This window comes from Misgurnus anguillicaudatus, chromosome 20 (assembly GCF_027580225.2).
Source record: "Misgurnus anguillicaudatus chromosome 20, ASM2758022v2, whole genome shotgun sequence".
NCBI classification, from domain to species: Eukaryota; Metazoa; Chordata; class Actinopteri; order Cypriniformes; family Cobitidae; genus Misgurnus; species Misgurnus anguillicaudatus.
The window spans coordinates 2,584,524-2,606,589 of record NC_073356.2 but is presented as its reverse complement, the minus strand read 5'-3'; the positions used below and the strand labels follow the sequence as shown (position 1 = coordinate 2,606,589).

At 37.2% G+C, this 22,066-nt stretch overlaps 1 protein-coding gene across 2 annotated transcripts in view; it reads right to left on the bottom strand.

Annotated features, from left to right (window-relative positions):
* atxn1a (ataxin 1a) overlaps window positions 1–22,066 on the bottom strand; it is a 91,969-nt gene that overhangs the window by 49,717 nt on the left and 20,186 nt on the right. Inside the window, exon 2 of one of the 2 annotated variants that reach the window (XM_055219047.2) lies at window positions 18,367–18,529. The exons of the other annotated variant lie outside the window; for it this stretch is intronic. The gene's annotated coding sequence lies outside the window, so the exon portion shown is untranslated. The remainder of the gene's footprint in view (window positions 1–18,366; window positions 18,530–22,066) is intronic. 2 annotated transcript variants of the gene reach the window in all.

Below are 22,066 nucleotides of genomic sequence, written 5' to 3'. Positions count from 1 at the left end.
CAACCCTAGGATTTGCCTTTAGAATGAAATGGTGTATTATTACCTTATATGAAAGTGTCATGAATAATAATTAGGAGCTCTGCTCTGAATTGGCTGTTTCACAGAGCAGCTTCTTTAGTAGCTCTGTGTGTGTGTAAACAGATCTTATGTTTGAGTCTGTATCAGATGAAGATACACATTTTAAGGAATAATCAATAGTTTGGAGATTGTTAATGGATGTTTCTGAGTGGTAAGATTGTGTTTTTTCAGTATGGACCTGCTAACTTAACTGTAATATCAATAGTAGAACTTTAACCCAAACGCTAGCATATAGAAAATTAACTAGCACAGTGGTTTTCAAACTGGGGGCCACGAGATGATGCCAAGGGGACCCCAGTTTTATGACATTTTATAAAATACATTCATTTATCATGAATTCTGTGTAATTAAACCTAAAAAATAATAAGCCAACTAACCAACAGCACTACTAGGTATAATTTTATATGTTTTGTTTAATTAAAATATTACGTTTTTGTCATAAATTTTCTTTCGGGGGCCCGCGAAAAAATGCACTGTACACAAGGGGGGCCACACGCTGAAAAAGTTTGGGAACCACTGAACTAGCATATAGTGCGAACTCTTGGTGGCTAATTAATTTGTATTAATTTTTACAATGTTATTAGTGTAAAAGTGTACAATTATTTAAAAAGAGCAATAATGAAAGCCAACCCATTAACCTAATTGTCAAAATATTGTGCGTTTGTACGAATTATCCACCTCATAAAACAGTTATGAATAGTCATGAGATTGTGTTGGAAAAGTACATAAAGTACACAAGTACCTAATCTGTAATTTTATTGTTTAAACAGAGATGGCGAAATAGAGACAACAGTTATGTATTTTAAATTAACTCTTTCCCCGACATTGATGAGTTATCTCGTCAATTAAGAGAAATCGCTTCCCTGACAATGATGAGTTTTTGCAGTAATCCATATTTCTACTATTATCCACCAGGAGGCGCTCTTACACAACTTATAAAACACTGAAATATCCACTGATCCAAAAACAGCAAAAACTCTGTATGTTTTGATCATCACTCTGAATCTGATCTCTAACAAAACTCCTTCACAAAAATCCAATTATCTTGATCAAAATGTTGTATTTTTTTTTTTTTAAAACTTCACATATTTGAGAAGTGATAAAAAGAGAACAAATGAAAATAGGATGAAAAGTTTTTTTTTTTTTTTTGCAGAGGCAAATGTTCTTTCATTTGATATATTGTATGTTTATATATTTAAAGAAGAACATTTTCTGGAAGGCATTGATCTTTTGTGAAAATCATAAAAAATGCCAGCACTGACTGGCAACTTTTTTTTAAACCACTGGCAGGCAAAGAGTTAAATCAGTTATGGGACAACTTTTTTTTATCTCAAGTTGATTTCAGAGTTTCAAAAAAGCATGAGAAAAGGAAGCGATTAAATATAACCGGGTATTTTAAAGCTACGGCATATGCCTTTGACAGTATGTCACTTCTAATATCTCAAAGCTACTATTAATGCCCCTGCTGACATCATAATGCCATCGGGTTTACAGCAGCACACGAGCTGCTGTGTCCTTATGTGGTCTAAGCATTCACAAGAATGAAATTGGACATGATCATAAATATTCCTAAATTAATGAGTGAAGAAAATTAACTAACAGATAAACAAGTTGACGAGTGATAAAAAGACAGGTGTTTGTGGCTGCGTGTGAGTGAGAGAGACACAGAGAGAGGTTTGCGAGCTTTGATGGATTAGTCGTCGAGAGCTCACTTCATCTTCTATCTCATCCATCTTGCACCCTCACTAGAGGCTTCTGCAACTCTCTCTCCTCGGTTGTGGTGCCAGCAGGGCATCATCACAACACATAGCATTGGCACTCAAATATGCCCCGTGACCATGGCGACGAGAGCGTACAATATCTCAACTTGCTATATATATATATATATATATATATATATATATATATATATATATATATATATATATATATATATATATATATATATATATATATATATATATATATATATATATATATATATATATATATATATATATATGAACGCCGATGCTCACAACTAAACTCTGGCTCATTAAATAGGTCTCCATTTCTTATCTATCCAGCATTTTACAAATCCTCCAATTAAGGGGTTAAACCCCACCGCTACAGAGAGCATAAATCAGCAGGATTTGATTCCGATGGTTTGGGAATCTTTCACACTGGCATCCTGAAAGATGGCCCGGGCCATTTTTAAATGTAAAACCAGTGTAGGCAGTGACTGGCTCATTCGTCACCTGCCTTATCAGTGACAGCAGCCTGCCCCGTCTGCTAGCCAAGACAGTCAGGAGAGAAACCAAAAAAATTAAACCAACCCAAAACACCAGAGAATTCAGCATGAACCCAGACCACACCGTCGCTGCCCTCGTGCTGATCCAAAGAGTTGGGTGGCCTCCAACTTGGGTGGCTTGGGATGTCAGATGATAAAATGTTAGGAGGTTTACCTAACCATCAAAATACACAAGAATGACAATGAGGAATAAAAAAAAAGAGGGAAAGGACTGGTGGGGCGGTGGTACTGAGAATTCATGGATTCATGATTTTATCCATCGTGTTTTAGCCAGGCATGACGTGATAAATCCACAAAAGATAAAAGTTAGCTTTTTTTCAAAATGTCAAGCACAAGCACTGCAAGTGATAGAAGGTTTTGTCACTTAAACATATTCTTGGGTGGCATGACGATTAGGAGGTCTGGTTGTTCGTTACGGATGAGCAGTTTGTATTTTCTTTGTATCTGCCTTCTGATTTTGATCTCATAAGCTTGTAAGGGTCGTACAATAATCTGACGTTAAAGCACACAAAGCATTTGCATGAAATAAAAACTCAGCAGACTTTATGTGCAGCATGGCTGAGAATCTGCTCTGTTCTTGTGTTGTATAATCACCGCGACCGCACTCACACACGCCGTTCACACCTACGAATTCCTCACTTTCACTCACTGAACGAGTTTTCTCTCACTCAGAGCTGTGACTGAAGTGGAAACACCTGAGAGTGTGAGGAGAAGGGCAAAATGAGAAACTGAGTAAATGTGCGAACGACAGCCACACATCACCAATCAAATTCATCCAGCCGAAGAGAACAGGTCGTCCCTCTGAACGACTATAGGAGGCGTCTCTGCCACCCACGTTAAATGTTAAACCAACAATTTGACCATTCTGTCACAGTTTTCCCCTCAGGTATCTCCCAACCCGTACGACTCTTTATTTGAACAATTAAGACGTTTAAAACATCTCCTGCCTGTTCTTCACATCATTTTTACAAACGGGGACGACAGCTTTCATTTTTTAACAAAGGACACAGAAATGTGCATCCCGTTCCACGCCTTACTGGTTGTAGGAGTGTCCTTTCTTTAAATGTCTATAAATACACCGTAACCCATGAGAGATTTATAATTTCTGCTCTCTATACTGTGTGTGCTTGAGTTATGAGAGAGAGGGCTTAGAAAAAGACATGGGAACTATCAAGGCACTTTTAATTATTCAAGAGTCTGTGCTCATTTACAATGACTGCCTGGACTAAGCCTGACATATGACTCACATGAAGGATTTAGCTGCGACTGGAAACTGCAGCCATGTTAATTGAAATGTATTTCTATTAGTGGACTGATATAGTCACTGTGATATTCCTCTCTTAGCACCTCTGTTTAAGGCATCCTGCTGATTACATTACATAGCTAAAGAGTGAGCGCATAGTAAACAATCATACATCGTGTACTAACATAATGTGCACTGTGTACTATTTTTTTTAAGTCATAACATGTGATCCTGTCTTATATTTTTACAAAATGTTCTTTACAAAAGGGTTCAATAAGTCACTAAAAATCACATCAGCTGTGTTCTGACCATAGACTGTAAAAAGTGAAGCCGCCAGTGTCCCGATACGGCGCTGACATCTTGGGTCTTGAGTCTGCGCAGTAGCGATTTCGGGATCCAGTCCTGCGCAGTAGTGAGCAGGAAGTAAAGCCCCGCCCTCGCAGAATGCGCATATCACAGCTGTCAATCATGACGTCACACCACCGTTTTTATAGCATTAAATAACTAACTAAAAACAAACTTATTTTAAAAACAAACATTTAAATTTACATCAGTGTAATAAAAACTACAGTAAATGACAGAAAGTAGCTTCGGAAAAAAGATAATTAAAGTGTAATTCAATTGTTTAGTTGGTCTCAAGTCCCACTGAATAACATGGGGAGGCGGGGTTTATGACCTATACTGGGACCAGTCACTGGGGGGCTATCAAGGCGTTTTGGCTTCACTTTTCAGCTTGTGCGGCACGTTGGTTCTGACATACTGTATGTGAAACACATTGTAAACTTTGTTACATTGTTGTGACATATGAAATGATCTATATAAGCCATATATAAGCATACTTTTTCAAAGAGTGTTGTCAGATAGACAACTCAGTACTGAGTGTGCTAACGTGTTGTTAGGAGACCTACAATTATGCATTTGGCAAACACTTTTATCCAAAGCCGCTTGCAGTGCATTCATCTATATGTTTTTAATCAGTATGTGTGTATCCTCGGCATCAAACCCACAATCTTTGCGCTGCTAAAGAAATACTGTAGTATAGTTTGAGTTAAGTGTGTTGATAAGTCACTAGCTGCATTTCCATTACCCTTCAAATTGCACAAATTCCCTGCTGAATAAAACAGTTTTATAACAATTTGGTGCTGGTATGTTGGTGACCACCAGCATGGGAATTCTACTGTTTTTTTCAGCAGGGTTAACATTGTGAATTAAAAATATGGCCATTGAAAACACGTCCATTTCGCAAAAAAAGTTTTTACGCACGCATGAAGGCAATTCAGAAATGTTGTATTTTGCAAAACTGCAATGGAAAGAGTTTATATGCATTTCTAGGTCACCTGATGCCCAAGTCACATAATTATTATTTGAAGATGGCACGGTGTACTAAAACCTTCCAGAAATACCTCATATGTGTCTGCTCCCAAGTATAAGAGGCTTTCCTTGACAATAATCTCTGGATAACACTCCTGATTCAAAATAATGTACTATTACCTCCAAGAAATTCCTGAGTATTTGAGGCTTTCCTTGGCATTAACGTTCGACTAACACTCTGACGTTTCCTTCGGTTAAAAATAAGGCCTAGTGTGATGGATGTGATATTAGTATCAATAGCAATGCTGACATCGTGGGCGAAAAATCTGTTTCCGCCTGCGTTGGACTGTTACTACCGAGCCCCTAAGGTGACATTGGAGTAAAAAAAATCTAAAGTTTAGTTTCATGTGCTCACACGAAACCTTAATGTGCAATTTTTTTTAAAAGTTTAGTTCGCGTGCGCAAGTGAAACTATCGCGAAACATTTTTTCTCCTTGTCCCCTTAGGGGCTCCGTATGTTACAATGTGTGTCATGCGATGTCCACTCCTCACCGCATGGTTGTAGTACATTTTAACTAAATACGTCAATAAATATGTCAAGAAGAAGCAACAGAAGCATTTGATATTTTGAGCTTTCAGTCCTGAGGTGTTTTTATTTTACAGCAATTGTTTGAAAATTTGTGTCACTTTCAACCGGTTGTTGTGCTTCTACTAAACTCAGGGAACTAATGAAAGGTAGGTGTGTCAAATTATATATCGTCAAACTTGGTGCGGAAAATTGGTTGTCACATTTGTGGTGGTAGATTAGCAAACGTCCTGTCAGAACATCAGAACTGCAGGCATCGTTCTTAAAACCATGGGTCTGATGCACATTCATAAAACAGTAAATTATCATGATTTAATTTGAAAAAACTAACAAAATTCTACCTTCTGTTCAAATTTCATGCAAATATCTGATGAAATGAGAAAGTTATAAGCAAAAACATGTGAATAATAAGCATTTTCAGTCACACACCTTCCATAAACTATGTTTTAGTCGCATATCATCAGTTAGTGGAAACGCCGTCATTTTAGGGCTGGGCGATTTGTCCCCCTTAAAATATCTGTGATTTTTTATAAAAAACTATTTACGATTCGATTCGATTTTCCCCTGCCCCCATTTAAAAAAAAATAATTGCAAACTGTACATATATTTTAAAAATATATATTTATTATATTTTATTAAAATGCATCAACATAAAATTCCCGTAAATCCAAACCAACCCCACACGGCATTTTTTTGGAAGGAGCTGCTCTCTACTCTTTCGCCGGCTGTTTTTGCCACGAAGGAAGATTTGGCGAATGCAAAATGTATGTACTGCGCTATACTGCAGAGGGGGAGAAAAAAAGATTTTTTGAAAATATCAATCGATTTGACCTACCAACTCAATTTTAAAATCAAATCGTTTTTTTCCCAGCCCTACGTCATTTCACAAAAGTTTTAATCGATATTTAGAAAATATTGCATGTTTTGCACAAATCTGTAATGTAAACACAGCTAGTGATTGGTTATTGGTCATTGTGTTGACTGTTTGATCTATGTTAGGGAATGTCTGATAGTTATTTAGTGATGTCTGTAATGGTTCTACAATAGTGTATGTGGGTTATTATGGTTGTGTGCTTGAACTGAGAAGAGAATCAAAGACTCACCGAGTCACTCGGCTTTCTGTTTTGTTGTCACATTACTTCTCTGATCACATTCTGCTTTTGTCTGTAGTACACACGCACACACACACACACACACACACACACACACACACACACACACACGCACGCACGCACACACACCTCTCTCTCTCTCTCTGGATCCCACAATGTCCTCTAAAAATATCTGCATCAAAAGGTCTTCCAAGCCTTGTGTGTGTGTGTGTGTGTGTGTGTGTGTGTGTATCATTTAACCAGACAGAGAGAGCTACTAAACTAATCTCTCTCTCGCTCTCTCTCTCTCTCAATGTGAAAGGATGAAAGTCAAAGCAAGGGAACACAAAAGGATAATTTATACACATTATGAAAATGACTACACATAGATTGGCATGCATGTTTAAATGAGTATTTCTGAGAGTCAGTGTTATGTTTTGTGTATTTGTTGATTCAACACTGCAGTGTAATGTTTGTATTTTCTGAAGGGTGTGACAGATACTGTATGTGTAAGCTCAGGTTAGCATTCCCAGAACTCTACTGTATTTACTGTGAAATGAAATGAATCAGGTTTCGCTCTGAATAAAAACAATAAAGAGAGACAGTCTGCTTCAAAACCTTGACTGAAAGCAAAGATGCAGATGTTTGAAAGGTTATGGCAATAGTAGTGATTTCGCTTTCATTTTAAATCACTTTTTAAAGGAACCGTATGTAGGATGGTGGCCAAAAATGGTACTGCAATCACTTCGGTGTATGCCATCCCCCTCGCCCCTGACTCGAGGTTGCCAGATAGTATAGGCTGCAGGAACGTGCTGGCTGCTGCAACTGACGAGTCGTACACAGTAAGATTTTTTTTATGGTAAACCTTTTAGGCTGACCGGGCCACGATGGCGGGCCTGACGCGTCTTTGTTTACAAACTATTACGTTTACAATGTATTATATTGATGAAGAAGGGTATTAAACTTGCCATATATCATCTAACAAAGGTTAAAGGGTTTAGATGTCATTTCGGAGTGCTGTTTCATGAAATAAATGCTCTAGCAAAATTAATAATACCTTTAATGCAACGAGGTCTTATCGGAATGTGTTCATTCATAAAATGACATCATACCTGTTTTATGGAACAGTGCGTCCATAAAAACTCCAGACTTACGCTGCTGTAATCTCCATGCCAAGCGTTCACAATATAACATCCTTTTGCAGTTTTTGTCCACAAACGTATTACATATGAGAAATATTGATATTCCATCAGATTTTGTATAAAATAATCCTCAATCCATATTGTTTTTCGATTCTAATATAGATAGGGAAAACATTATGCAATCAGGGCAGATTTTAATTCGTCTCCATCTTTCAAAGGCATCTCCTATACAAATCCTTGTTTTATTTCAGACTTTGTCACGACGTATTTCGGATTCATAACGAGGTCTTTTCGGTTTCGTAACGTTTTTTATTCCACACGTTCGTATCTGCAGCTGTGGTAACTAGAGCAGAGCTGGCAACTCGGATGCCAAAACACTACTGACTTCGTGATTGGTAGATAGATGGAGCGTGGCGTAGTAGGCCAAAACACAACATGACAACATAAACATCAGTTGAGGGCTGCAACTTCACTTTTTAAATGACAATATCCTGGACCATTTTTGTCAGTGAAGTATTTGAAATTAATGTGATTTCCTAAAGGTCACATTCTTTCTGATCCTATTTTTTAAACCCTAGTTAGTGTGTAATGTTGCCTTTCAAAGCCTACAGCGAACGGCCGGTTTGGACTACAGTCCTCTACTTCCTGCTTTAATGACGTCACTAGAACAGTTTTTGACTAAACTCCGCCCACAGGAATACGTCAGTCGCCAGCTAAGCTAACGGCAAGCTAAGCTGCTGTTGAATCACAACACACTAAACAAACTACACAATCAGAACTCGATACGTATTTCTGAAGGAGGGACTTCATCGAACAAGTAAGACATCAGATCGTTTTGAAGACAGCGCTATACAAGAAAATTGTGTGAAAAATACTTCGTTTTTTACACGTGAAACATGAACACATGTTATATTGCACACCACTGTAAACACAATCAAAGCTTCAAAAACACAGAAAGAACGTGAGCTTTAATGTCTAGTGACACACAGGGCCATTTTATGATTAATTGATATAAATTTCTTACACACTGTTCCTTTAACTTGCATATCAAAATCTTCTATTCTTGCGAGTTATGGTCTCCAACTTAAATCTCTTTTCTTGAACTACAACCAGTGTTGGGGGTAACGAGTTACAAAGTAACGGATTACAGTAACTATATTACTTTTTTGGGTAACTAAGTAAAGTAACGCATTACACTAATAATATTGGTATCTACACTACTTTACTAGACTATAGGAACGCGCTTTCCTGCGTTACCCAAGCAGTGTTTGTCTGGGTGTAAAGTTTTGTCTGTTTAAGTGGTGCGTGCATGAATGTGCCTGTACGTGTGCCAATGCCATAGACATTAATTTTGACGTAGCTGCTGGTGCAAAGGGGAGCGGGAAATGAAGACGGAGGGTTTCGGCCACTGTGGTGATATTCACATTACTTACAGCTTATTGCTCGAAAGGACAAAAATGTGTCTTTCAACTGCTGACAACGCGATGAGCAACCTGTCTGAGCATTTGTAAGCCAATACAACACTTGTGGCGAAAGATCCTGCTTACCGGTCATTTAAAGCAGAGGTCCCCAACCACCTGGTCGCGACCCAGTACTGGGTTGTGGACAAGTTGCCACCGGGTCGCAAGAACGTCCCGAAAAAAATTGTATAATAGCCACGTAATAGCTTAATCGGGTATTTTGTACTTTAAAAGCCGACTTCAAATAACATTGATCATTTCCACTTTTGTACAGAGCCGCGCTCTCTCTCTCTCTACCAGTGCATCAGCGATCACATTGCTGTCATTAGAGTTTGAGCATACAGTACTTCTAAAACACAATCGATCAAAGAATTGCGGAGGTATGACTTTATGAATCATTTGCAAATGTACGTCGCAATGATGTACATATGCGGAGATGTTCAACTGTGTGACAGCGCAAATGACTGAAAAGTAATTATTTTATTCTTCTTTAAAACAACTTCAGAATTATCCATCGATCGTAGCACCATGATCAAAATAAACTATTAGGCTAATAATATTTTAACGGCTACACTTTTAACGTAGGTTTGAAAGGAACCTAAACTTGTCAATCATCATTAATCATGGTAAACGTCTCCGTGCCTCTGCGTCCAGCCGCAATTCTTCTGGCATCTCTCCTCCTTCACTGCATTTTTCTTCTCTTCTGTTACTTGGAATTGGGTCTCGAGCCCGACCAAGATTCGAGCTGCCTTCGAGAACAGCAAGCCAATTTCGTCTAGGTTCCATTAATTATTAAGACTAAATGGGCAGGCAAACTAGTAAAAACAATGAAAGTAAAAAACAATCCGCCAAAATATGGTTTTACACGTCGAAAATATACTATAGCCTAAATAAAGCAATTATTAATTTTCCTAATGCATGGTTGTTATCTTTACTTACGTTTAAAACGTACATTTCGAAAAGGAGGATTTTCAGCACGTTTGAACAGCAACTCAGCGACCCCAAACCCCCCCCCAATCTCACCCCAAATTTTTTTAAAGCTGAAATCGGTCGGTGGTGAGAAAAAGGTTGGGGACCCCTGATTTAAAGGAGTCACTCATCATCAGCCGACCCCGCCTAAACCATGTCCATGTATCTATGTGGTAAATTAAGAAAAAGGAAAGTAAAGTAATAAGTAGTGAAGTTACTTTTCAAATGCAGTAACTAGTAAAGTAATCTCATTACAATTTAAAGAAGTAACTAGTAACTAGTAACTAATTACATTTTTTGAGTAACTACCCCAACACTGACTACAACAAACACACGGATTGTAGGCAACAGTTTACTTTGTCTGCCTGTTAATTTGGACACGACACTCATTATAATAATTAGAGCCTATAAGTAGTCTATGTTTTCATATTTGAAGAATTTGCTACTAACTCAACTATGACTCAAACACAAGTTTTGAGCAGTGCAAAGTAGCGCTTGATGTTTGTCATTTCTACACAAATCACAAATGCAGACATGGTTTCAATGTTTTAATATCCTTACCTTACCAATCTGTTACGTTCTCCTCAAGCCGGGGCAGCATTTTCTGGATCAGATTTGGCTTGTATTGATAAGGTAGTGAAGACAATATTAGCTCCTGTCAGCAGTGTTGGGGGTAACGCATTACAAGTAACACGCATTACGTAATAATATTACTTTTCTGAAGTAACGAGTAAAGCAATACTTTATAAAGTTACTTTAGTTACTTTTTTTTTAGCCTGAGCAGCCTTTTTTAAAAAAGTAATGCAAGTTACTATGCAGTTAAATTAAAGCAACACTATGTAGTTTCCATGTAAAAATGACTTACAGCTGCCCCATGTGGTTAAAAAGCGCAACAGTGCCTGGTATCAGACACTCTTCTGTAGGCAGGGGGAGGGGCGGAGCTGTGTGCTCTACCCTCCACCGCCACTTTCAGAGTGTGCTTGTAGCAGCTAGGAGGCTGCTCAGGTTGCAGCAACAGTACAATTTAAAAGTTGTTCTATCACTGAAATAATTTTAGAGACATTATTTAAAGGTAAAAAACTACATAGTGTTGCTTTAATTCAATATAAAAATAAAATAATGTACAGAATTAAACTGAACATATTAACATAGAATTACATACTCTGTGCGCCTGAGCGGGAACAGTTTGAGTCAGAAACACAGATGGCAGGCCAGAGCTTGACATTTTTTGCAATCATAAAAAACACCTGCAAGGCCTAAAAGAGATCGTCAGCCAAGTAAGAAAAGTAACTTAAAAGTAACGTAAGCATTACTTTCCATGAAAAGTAACTAAGTAACGCAATTAGTTACTTTTTTGGGGGACTAACTTATTATTGTAATGCATTACTTTTAAAAGTAACTTTCCCCAACACTGCCTGTCAGTATTGCATTAGGAGCTAATCTTACAAACATAGTAAGGAGTCATATTTCACAATGCTCTGGTTAGCTGGCCAATTGGAGGACACAAATATAATACACCAAATACACAAAATAACGGTGTTATTTATCAATGTAATAGGGTCTCTTTAAAATTGGACCTCAATTTTCTAAAACAGTCTTAAAGCCCTTAACATCTTTAACTGCTGCCTACAAAGCTATGTGTTGAAACATTAAGTGAAATGGCGAGAGAGATAAAAACCAAATATAAACAAAGTAGTGATTCACAGAGGACGTCAGTCTCTCCTCTCCCTCCACAGATCCAATAAACTCAGCAGAATCTGTCAATCAAAGACCTGCAGAATCAATCAAAGACAGAAGCTGAAACATTCACGCGTACGCTCTGACTATAATAAACACGTCAGCTCATATCGCTTCACATCGACATCTGTCTTTATTTTCGACATTTCATAGCCCTGATGTGTCCCTGCTAAAGGTTTCCCTTTAACTCTTCCTCAAAACCTCACATGAGAAATGACTCCTATCTACCTCATTCTGTGAAAGACGCTGCTCTGTTCCCTGCTGTTCTAGCGGTACGGCGGCCTATGTACTGACCCAGACAAAACAGCCAGCGGGAAAATAAAATAATTACTCTTTATTTTCCAAACATCATATTTTCCAAACATCACTGTGGACTAGCGGTCGACATGACAGATCTGAATGAAAACACAGAATTTCAGTGCAAATATAGCCCAAGTGAGAGTTTGCTTCGTTCACCATGTTTTGACAAAGCAAGCCGTGACTGATTTTGTGGCGATTAAACAAATCAAGATGATAACTTGTATTTATTTTTTTAACAGATGTAAATGCATGTGATGCTCGAAAACTCGACCACTAGAACATTTGCTAATTTAATGAGCATCAACGTAAAGACAAATACAATAAAACAAGTTTGCAGCCAATCAGAGCACATTTGATTCTGGACCAATGACATTTCAATGTGGGCGGAGCTAACCAGCACTTACACAAATACAATAAAAACACAACATCATGTGATGCTGTCAAATAAAAGCATCTTTGCCAAATGACAAAGCAAAGGATCTACGGTATGTGGACCGAAAAAGACACAGGAACCAAATGACTTGGAGGATAATTGTTTAAAAACGATATAAATAAAATGAAAGCCTAACAATAGTCCATGATACGGTGTAACATAATAACGCTACGTCAACTTGCAAGGCCCCACAGATAAGGATGTTTCTATGTTTCATTATCTGAGGTGAAGAAGAAGAAGGACTCGTTCAATAATAACTTGTGTGTAAACAGCAACCCCTTTGAACACATTACACATTGTCTATGAGACATCCGCCCTGCGGCTGACCTTTCCTCTTATTCTTTATCAGAGAGGCCGTGAGGGAAATGACAAAAGCTTTAACACATCCAGTGTGTTTCTGCAAACCATATTAGCACAAACTCACAAAATAACCACAGAATCGACTCAATGTTCTTCTGGGCTACATTCACATCTTAACAACACTATTTTATCAATTGGCTACAGATAAAGGTGCATTGATCATTACATGATTGTAAACATGATGGAGTTGGTTTGTGTGAAAGGCCCGGTTTACATGAATGTGTTTATGATTTAAAACGCATTACTTTTGCCACGTTTACGCCTTTCATCCAGGCTACTCCACAGTTTTCATAAACTGAGTCGTTGTTAAATGCTGCAGCTTCTGTTTTAGTTTGGGAACTTCTAGGTTGCGCTGCAGTGAAGATGAACGTAGACAGAGTCTCATGGAAACAAACAGCTGAACATGACAGCACATCATTTTCAAAGTAAAAGTGATTTTATTCAGTTAAATAGAGGTTTGCAATAGAGGTTTTGCCTAGAATAGTACACATAGTGCAACCAGCTATTATAAACGTTAAATCAGATTGTTTTTAACATGTATCCTAATAAAGAATGTATGTTTTATATTTATGTTTGAATATTGCTGTAATGTTTTTTTTCCCCCTCAAAATTGTAATCAATGTTTTGTTGAAAAGTTTTGTGAACATAAATAAACAAGAACATTAAAAGGAGCACCGTGCATATCATTGATGCCTAACAAATACAAACCCTTGCAATATGCTACCGAGTAGGGATCGACCGATATGGTTTTTTTTAGTGCCGATACCGATTTTTGATTCATCAGCCTTAGCCGATGACCGATACAGGCTGCCGATTTTCTTTGGAGCTGATACTGCTTTTGCTCACTCAATTTACATCATAAAAATGACACAACGATGATGCCAAATGTTACAAGTCTCAATTTTAAAAAAGTAACATTTATTGAACTTTAAAAAACTATATTTAACAAATAGTAAAAACAGGTGATGGTGCTATGGAACCATGAACTGCACTCTCCACAATGATGAGGAACTATCAGCAAAGGGTATTGATTTCTAGCACTTTACTACTACAAATATATATATAAAGGGGTGGTTTCCCGGACAGGAATTATCTTAAATTAGGACTAGAGCTTAGTTTAATTAGGAAATATAACTAGTTTTAACAAACATGCCTTACTAAAAACATTACTTGTGTCCATTTTGAGGCAAAACACAGGCACTGATGTATTTTAAGATATGTTAAAAAGAGAAGTTTGACAGTTCTTACATTTATTTTAGTCTAGGACTGGTCTAATCCCTGTCCAGGAAACCGCCCCATAGAGATAAAAAATAAAAACCCGCTTTGTCCAGCTATGATCAGCTGTTAGGCCGAGCTTTCGATGTCATGGAAAGGTTGGTTGTTTTTAGTCACATGACCTGCAATCGCTTGTGGCTTCCAGCACTCTGTCTGTAACTAATGTCGGAAAAAATTGGCGAACACGGCAGCCACGTATCGGCCGATACACATAAAACTCGCATATATCGGCTGGCCGATATATCGGTCTATCACTACTACCGAGGCCTTAAATACAAAACCCCCGCTAAAACATGCAGTATTATCATTTGCGATAATATCGTTGTTGCTGTTGTTTTAACGATGTGCAAAATCATATTATTGAGTATATTACTTGCTTGATGAGCATGATGTAGCAGCATATTTGATTGCGGCGTGTGTATGACTTTTAAATGTCATATTAATTTTCAATACTTTAGCCGATCACACTTTTGGAATTTCTGTGTCGCTAGTGGAGGATGTGCGCGGGCTGGGCGCACACTTTTAAAAATCAACGTCATATAAGTTTAAGTGAAAAATTCAAGTTGGAAAAGCTTTTTAGGTGATAGCAAATGAAGTAATTTCTTTAAGTAGATGTTTTCTGTGCACAGTATCTCTACACACAGACCAGCTGCATTGCTGTAGAGTTTGCGCCGAGATGTTTGTAAAGGACAGATGTGGAGTTTAGTACGAGATCATTGGAAATAAGTCAATCGAGAGAATTCTGCCTTCAGCGCACAAACACAACTGAACAACGTTGCCTCCCATCATTACTTCAAACATCTGCAGTTCTGAACAACCGACTTATTTCACCGTTCCTTCCAAGTGGCTCTCGTGAGGGATTTGTAAATATTTGTCTTTGAGGATTTAGGTGGTCAATGAATCATAAAACCCATCATCAGAAATGTATTGAGGTGGAGCTAACAGTGCTGAGGTCTCCTTGTACACAGACAGAGAAATGAATGTGGGAGCACTCAGCATCATTATGAAGATGTAAACATGCTCCTCTGTGGAGGGAGAACCTTTCAGCCTGGCACTCCACAAACCTTTGGTAATTATCCCGGTGCCAGAGAGCGGATGAATACATTCATGAGCTTTGAATCAGATCATTAACTCATTGTTTAGTAATTAGAGATCAGGATAATATTTGTAACAAATAAAAAAAGGAAAGGAGAAAAAGGGAATGGAAAAGTGCAAAACATTCCCATAGCTCAACTAGAAATGCCACAGGCACACAAGAAAGACGTCACTAAAAATGCCTCAAAAAACCATAAACTTAATGGTACCTATTGACTTGCATAGTATTTGTTTATCCTACTATGGAAGTCAACAGGTAAGATTAACTGTGTTAATAAAATATCTTCTTTTGTGTTCATCAGAATAAAAAACTCATGCAGATGCGAAAATTATGACAGAATTTTCATTTTTAGGAGAACTATCTCTTTGTAATGATTTGTGGCTTTTAAATTAGGACATTAGCTTCCTAAAGATTATACATAAATGTAAAATCCTTCCTTAATTTCGATTATTATATGGCGCTCTGGAATCCTTGATTCTAATTGGCCAGTGGTGTTATTATGAGGTTTCTTATACCCAGATCTGAAACATCCTCATCTTGACAATTTAATATTTGTAAAACTTTTCAAGTTGAATAAACGTAAAAGCAAAAGTTTACCTGCTGCCTTAAAATGTGAGATAAATACCCAAAAGTAGTTGAGACGATGTGTAACTTTATGTTTAAAACTTGAGTTCAATATCACTTGCCATGATTATTTGACTTAAAAATAAAAATATATAAAAATAGTAAGTACACGTAACTTAATGAGGCTTTCATGTTTTACAGTGCATGCATAATGAATAACATATGAGATTATATTTACAATGATTAAACTGAATGCATGTTCATTTTGTTTGAACTATGAACATGTTTTAGCTTTAAGCTGCTAAAGAAGAGGATTTTCATTTCAAGAAGGTTTGCATTTCTTACGAATGAGCAAGTAAAAATAAATTAAAGCATCATTTTATGTCTATATATTTACTCTGTGGCAGGTAGCAGTGTAATACAGTATGTGGGATCATTTACATTCAGGTTGTTGTCACAAAGAAATCATTTCAGGGTGATCTGAAAGTCTTGATTAGTTAACCAACTAATCTCATAATCTAATTTAGTAAATAATAGTATAGAAAACTGTAGTTGAGATTTTACATTTAGTATTTAGAATAGCTGTAGCTGTCATTTTAAGCCATTTACAATCAAATACAATAAAATTCAGACTATCCAGATATTTATCAACATTTTCCTGATAATGTTATATCAATTCATTTAGGTACATCAATCATCTCTGTACCAAACTACTGATCCTATATACAGTATAAATGTACGGAGGATTTAGAAATGAGCACATTTCTAAAGAAAGAGGAGGATGTAAATGTGTGTGTAAAACAACTAAATAGAAAAGATGAAAGCGAGAGATGGAGTGCACTTCCATTTAGACAGAAATGAGTTGACCGGAGGAGAAAATGGGCGAGTGTGAAACAGCACAAGAGGTGGCGAAAGATCAAAGCTGAACTCCTCCTGATGGGATCACTGAGTCTGACTGCAGCTCTACTGTAACAGATACCAGATAAACTTCATTCACACAGCACTTTGGTCCACAAAAATTTCTGAGTGAACACAAACACCGTCCCCCTAAATGTTCTAGGATCGCTCCCGTAAAAATGACCCAGTAACACATTCACGGAAAACATTCTGTGTGAACAAGAGGCAGAAACTATGCTGTAAGGTACGTGCCGTAGTGAGGACGCGCGTGTCATCGCAACCAGAAGTTATGGTTCAGCCCTTTGACACAGGGATTTAAACTTTCAACATTCACTACGAGAAATATCGGCAAACTGCACTAAAGCAGAGATTAGGGAGCTCGTCACTTTCAAGGACACCAGCATGACAGAACAGCGCATCACACACTCCTTATGATCTTGTCATAAACAAACATGCACGCGTGTGGTTTCTCAAAAAAGAAAACATGGATAATTAACTTTAAACGCTGTGGGGAAAAAACACCATGTGCAGGACTTTAAATACGTCATGTTTCTTTACGGTATGTGTGTGAATGCACGCACAGATTCTGGAAAATCGTTAGCAGTGTGAATGAACCAAAAATCAAACAATCCCGGACACATTTTTTGTGTATTTTCCGTAATCTCTGTTTGAAAAGGGCTATAAATCACAGACAAGCCTGGAGAGGTGTCATCTTTTACTGAATATTACAGTGACTCTATCTGCATGTGCACTAACACACTCGGACACACCGGAAACTTCTTACATCCCAAACAGGATGGGAAGCAAAATGAGTTCCACAACAAAAGCTAAATTATTCCACTGTCATACGGTACTCAAAGTAAAGAGAGCGTACGAAGGGCATCTTCACTGGCTCTTTATAAGCTCATGAAAATCAAACCTAGGAAAAAATGTAGCCCACTGACAGGTCAAGATGAAATGTTTTTGTTGCATTTTCTGATTTTGAGGGAAAATACATGGAAAACAGGGGAAAACGTATTAGTGGCTAGCATAAATCAATTATCCAAAATATTTCTGCAAGGGATTTGTATGATTTTATGAACGATATTCATTCTAATCTACAAATTACATTTGTGCACAGTTTGTACAGTTTCTGTAGGGAAATCTTTGGAATTTAGCAAAATACAAGTGGGGAAAATAAGGTAATGTGTTAAACAAAGCAGAGAGTCTGACACAAAGTAATATATCATATCAGCCAATATACTTTATAATTCAACGTGCAAATGAAAAACTAAAGGAATATGGTCCAGAAAACTCAGAGATCAGTGACAACAACTGTAGCAGAAACCTGGAGATTTACATCAAATAAAGATGTGTGAAAATCTCAAAATAAAAGGACAATAAAGAAAGTAAATACATTTGAGAAAAAAAATCTTCACTTCCATTAGAAGATGTCTGTGTACATGTGGCGTCTGAGAGGACAAAAAGCTTCAAGTGCCGTATTAAAATCAGAAACACATTTCACACCTTGAGAAAGTTAATGCTTCTGTCTTACCCAATAGGAGAACAGGGGTGGCAGAAGGTTCCTAAGGTGAATTGGAGAGCAGGGTTCAGTTGAAGCGACTGGTAAATCTCTCCACCTGTTGTCTGAGGGGACGGCTTGTGTTTCCCACTCTATCTTTCCACGGCTGTGTATGTCTGGCACCCCTCACCATTCCCTAACACATACAAATGCAAAGGATTTAAGAAAATGAGAAGTGAGAGGCAGTGCTGAATACATTTACAGTTCAACGGTGTGACTTTAAGACACTTTAAAGCTGTACTGTACTGTGAATAAGCCTTTTATCAGCTGTTGCCATTCAGGGTATAAATAGTTTAATGAAATTGTTTCATTTTGGTTGACCATTAGGTGTCCTTACACTACACGTTACAGTGACAGTAAAGTTTACCTTTATACTGTACAGAGATGAAACAACAGTTGTAGTGACCAAAATCACCACGGTTATCAATATTATCATGGTTTTGTGAACAATTTCTAGAAATGGAAAACAAGTACTGATGCAATTTGAATTTCAATTTGATTTTACATGCAAGTGCACTTTGTTCGCATAAACATCAAATTAATAACATTAACATTAATCATGGCACATTTAGGGTAGTGAGATAAATGTTCATCTAGTTCAGAAAAAACACAAGGGAGTAAATCAGATTTTCATTTAAACACAGGACAAACACAACAAGTCATTTGTCTGTGTATGTTGTGAGAAATAAGGTGAACTTTATGACCCAGGAGTAAAGCTGCACGACACCTGCGCTCACAGCAATCACAGCAGAAACAAACAGCTCAACAGATTACATCATTTAATGGAAATGTATAGAAAAGATGGATCTGTCTAAAGAATTATTAAATATTAGATTTCCCTAATTGTGATTTAAATTCAGTCAGTGAAGCACTGTCATCATAAACACATGGGAGCAGACGTGAATGAATGTGTTTGTCTCATGTTATTGTTTAAATTGGTTGATGCTGGACAGAAATTTTCGAGCCGCGACACTGGCACGGTTAAACGCTAATTAAAAAACGATGTGACAGTGGGCATTTTTATCGCCGTTAACCATTACAACATCTCTAATACTGTAGTGATCAAACAAGGTAATGCAGATGTTTTGTGTTATATTAACTACTGCATTTGCAGTATTGACCAATCAGCATTTAAAACCAGAGCTATATAAATGGGAATTATTTTAATACACCATCATATAAAGTAGGGATGCAAGATAAAATGTATTTATTAAAATACATGAGCACTGAATTCCTCTTATATACAGGACTTCAATTGAATATGTAACCAAGGTAACAAGAGACTAGTTGAGAATGTACCTTGAACAGTTTTTAGCCACATGAACCAGTGTGATATCATAGGCTTGGGATTTCCAATAATCACAATAAAATTCATAATATATCTAATATAATAAAAACAGCTTTGAATTTTAATAGACACATCTCCATAGCTATTTCTAAATTCCTCTTACATTCAAATTTAGCTTGAAACACATACATGCCATGCACGCAAATGTCCATTTGTAAATATGCAAGCGAGTAGAAATATGTAAGTGGATTTAGTGCATCTAAGCATGTGTTATTTGTTTGTGTCTATGCAGTGATGTCCGAATTCCCAGTCCAGTTTAACGCACATTCCCATTGCCGATCGCTTTGAGGAATGTCTGTTTAATCAAAATCACTCTCAGGGTCTCTGGCGCTCCTGAGGGAGACACATTCACAAAACAAACACTGGATTCTATTTATAGACGCCTGTCGACATGGCAACCACTCTTTGTTTGTTTGAATCTGAAACAATTTCTTCTTTTTCTCCTCTCAAATGTTTCACTTCTTACAAGTCCCCTGCTTGCTTCAAAGCACCTGCCAGGATTGAAAACGGTGAGATTTCTCATTTCAGACTGGTACGTTTCTACCGAATAACAGGCGGGGCGAAGGGCAGGACATTTTGGGCATTTGTGCACAAGCTTCTTGTGCTTTTAAATATTGCTGTGTTAAACCTATTCTGAATAAACCGCAATTGTTTAGATGCCGTATATAGATATTCATATTCACCTATTCATGAGAAGAGGACTCACAAAAGATTTTCACAAAAGAAGTTTAAGTTGGCTTTGTTCAAATTGGCCTTTAGAATGTGTTGCCTGATCTCAGATCTGTGTAAAGACGGGTAACCCAGTGAGTAAAAGACACTTTGATGTGTGAAAGAACATGAGTCACTGTGGTACATGAAGGTAAGGTGGTGTTCAATCAGATCTGAAATGTGTAAAGGCTAAATATATAACACATTCACTAATATCAGATCTGAGGAATAAAGCCACTTAAAAACCCTGAGATCTGGTTTGTCAAACTAATTTCCTCTTTTTTTTCATTTCCAGTAGCCTTTGGTTTACTGTGTACATGACAGCACTGTAAGATGACTGAATGAATAGTAGACACCTGAACACAAACACTCAAATTTTCTCCTTTTTAAAATAAACCTAGACATTATTCACATAGTAATGATGTTAAGTAATGACTGACCAGAATAAACTCAAGATTAAATCATCGTTTAAGCTTAAATCTTGTGCATCTAGGGCCACATTTACCCAGCAAGTGTAAAGTAACCCGATTACAATTTTGGATGGAGGACAACGGCTTTGTTTAGTAGAGTAATGGCAAAAAAAGTTTGACCTCTTGTTACAGAAATAAAGTGGTATAATATTGAATTTAAGCAATGTATAATCATTTCGTCTGTGTCCACTGCATATTGCAAATGTTTTACATGCTCTGTAATTTAAGCTGTTCCAGGTCAGTCTCTCTACATTAGATTTTTTGCCAAGTGTTTAGTGTAAATGCAAAAAAAAGAGCTCTTTTTGAGTATAAATGTTGATGATTGACAATATGTGTGTGTGTGTGTGTGTAACTTCTTCTTATTACTTACAAAGTGCCAGGAACACTTGCAGCCATAAAAGTCAAATCATTTTATAATTAAAATATGACACTGAAAACATTTCTACATCATGTTTATATGTACACAGAAAAATATGATTTATTCAGTTTACTCAATTTTCTTAAGGTAAGCGGTCGCAATCAATTTATTTAAGCTACATTTAAACAAACAACTTTTGTTTAAATGTAGCTTAAATAAATTGCTTGCAACCGCTTACCTTGAAAAAATTTAGTACATTTAATGAATAATTATTACACATCCTTTGGAGTGTTAGTGTGTATTATTACATGTTAACAATCCTAAAGTACAAATCCTAAAGTAAACGATGACGTGAGTTATCCGTTTTCTTGGACTACAAACAAACACACAGATTGTAGGCAACAGTTTTCTTCTGCAGCAAATAAGGCGACTATAAATTGTAAAACATAACCCGGCAAATGATTTGGTTAATGATTTAACATCATCATCATCACCACAACAGCTGGACATGATTTTCATAGACCCCCCTTACCCCTCATTTTCAAAAACTCATGGGATCTAGACGAATCACAAAAATGACCCATTTTGGATGCAAAATTATGAATTTCGACGAAAGTTGACAAGTTTGCACCCATGCCTGTTGACGTGAACATGATGGCCATTATCATAATTCCGCCCAATTCTGACTCACAGCCTGTGAGTCGACTATGTTTTCACGTGAAATGTGTCACATTTCCGTCTGATTTCAGAGGTATTCAGGCCAATCACAACGCAAGTGTAACCAGCCAG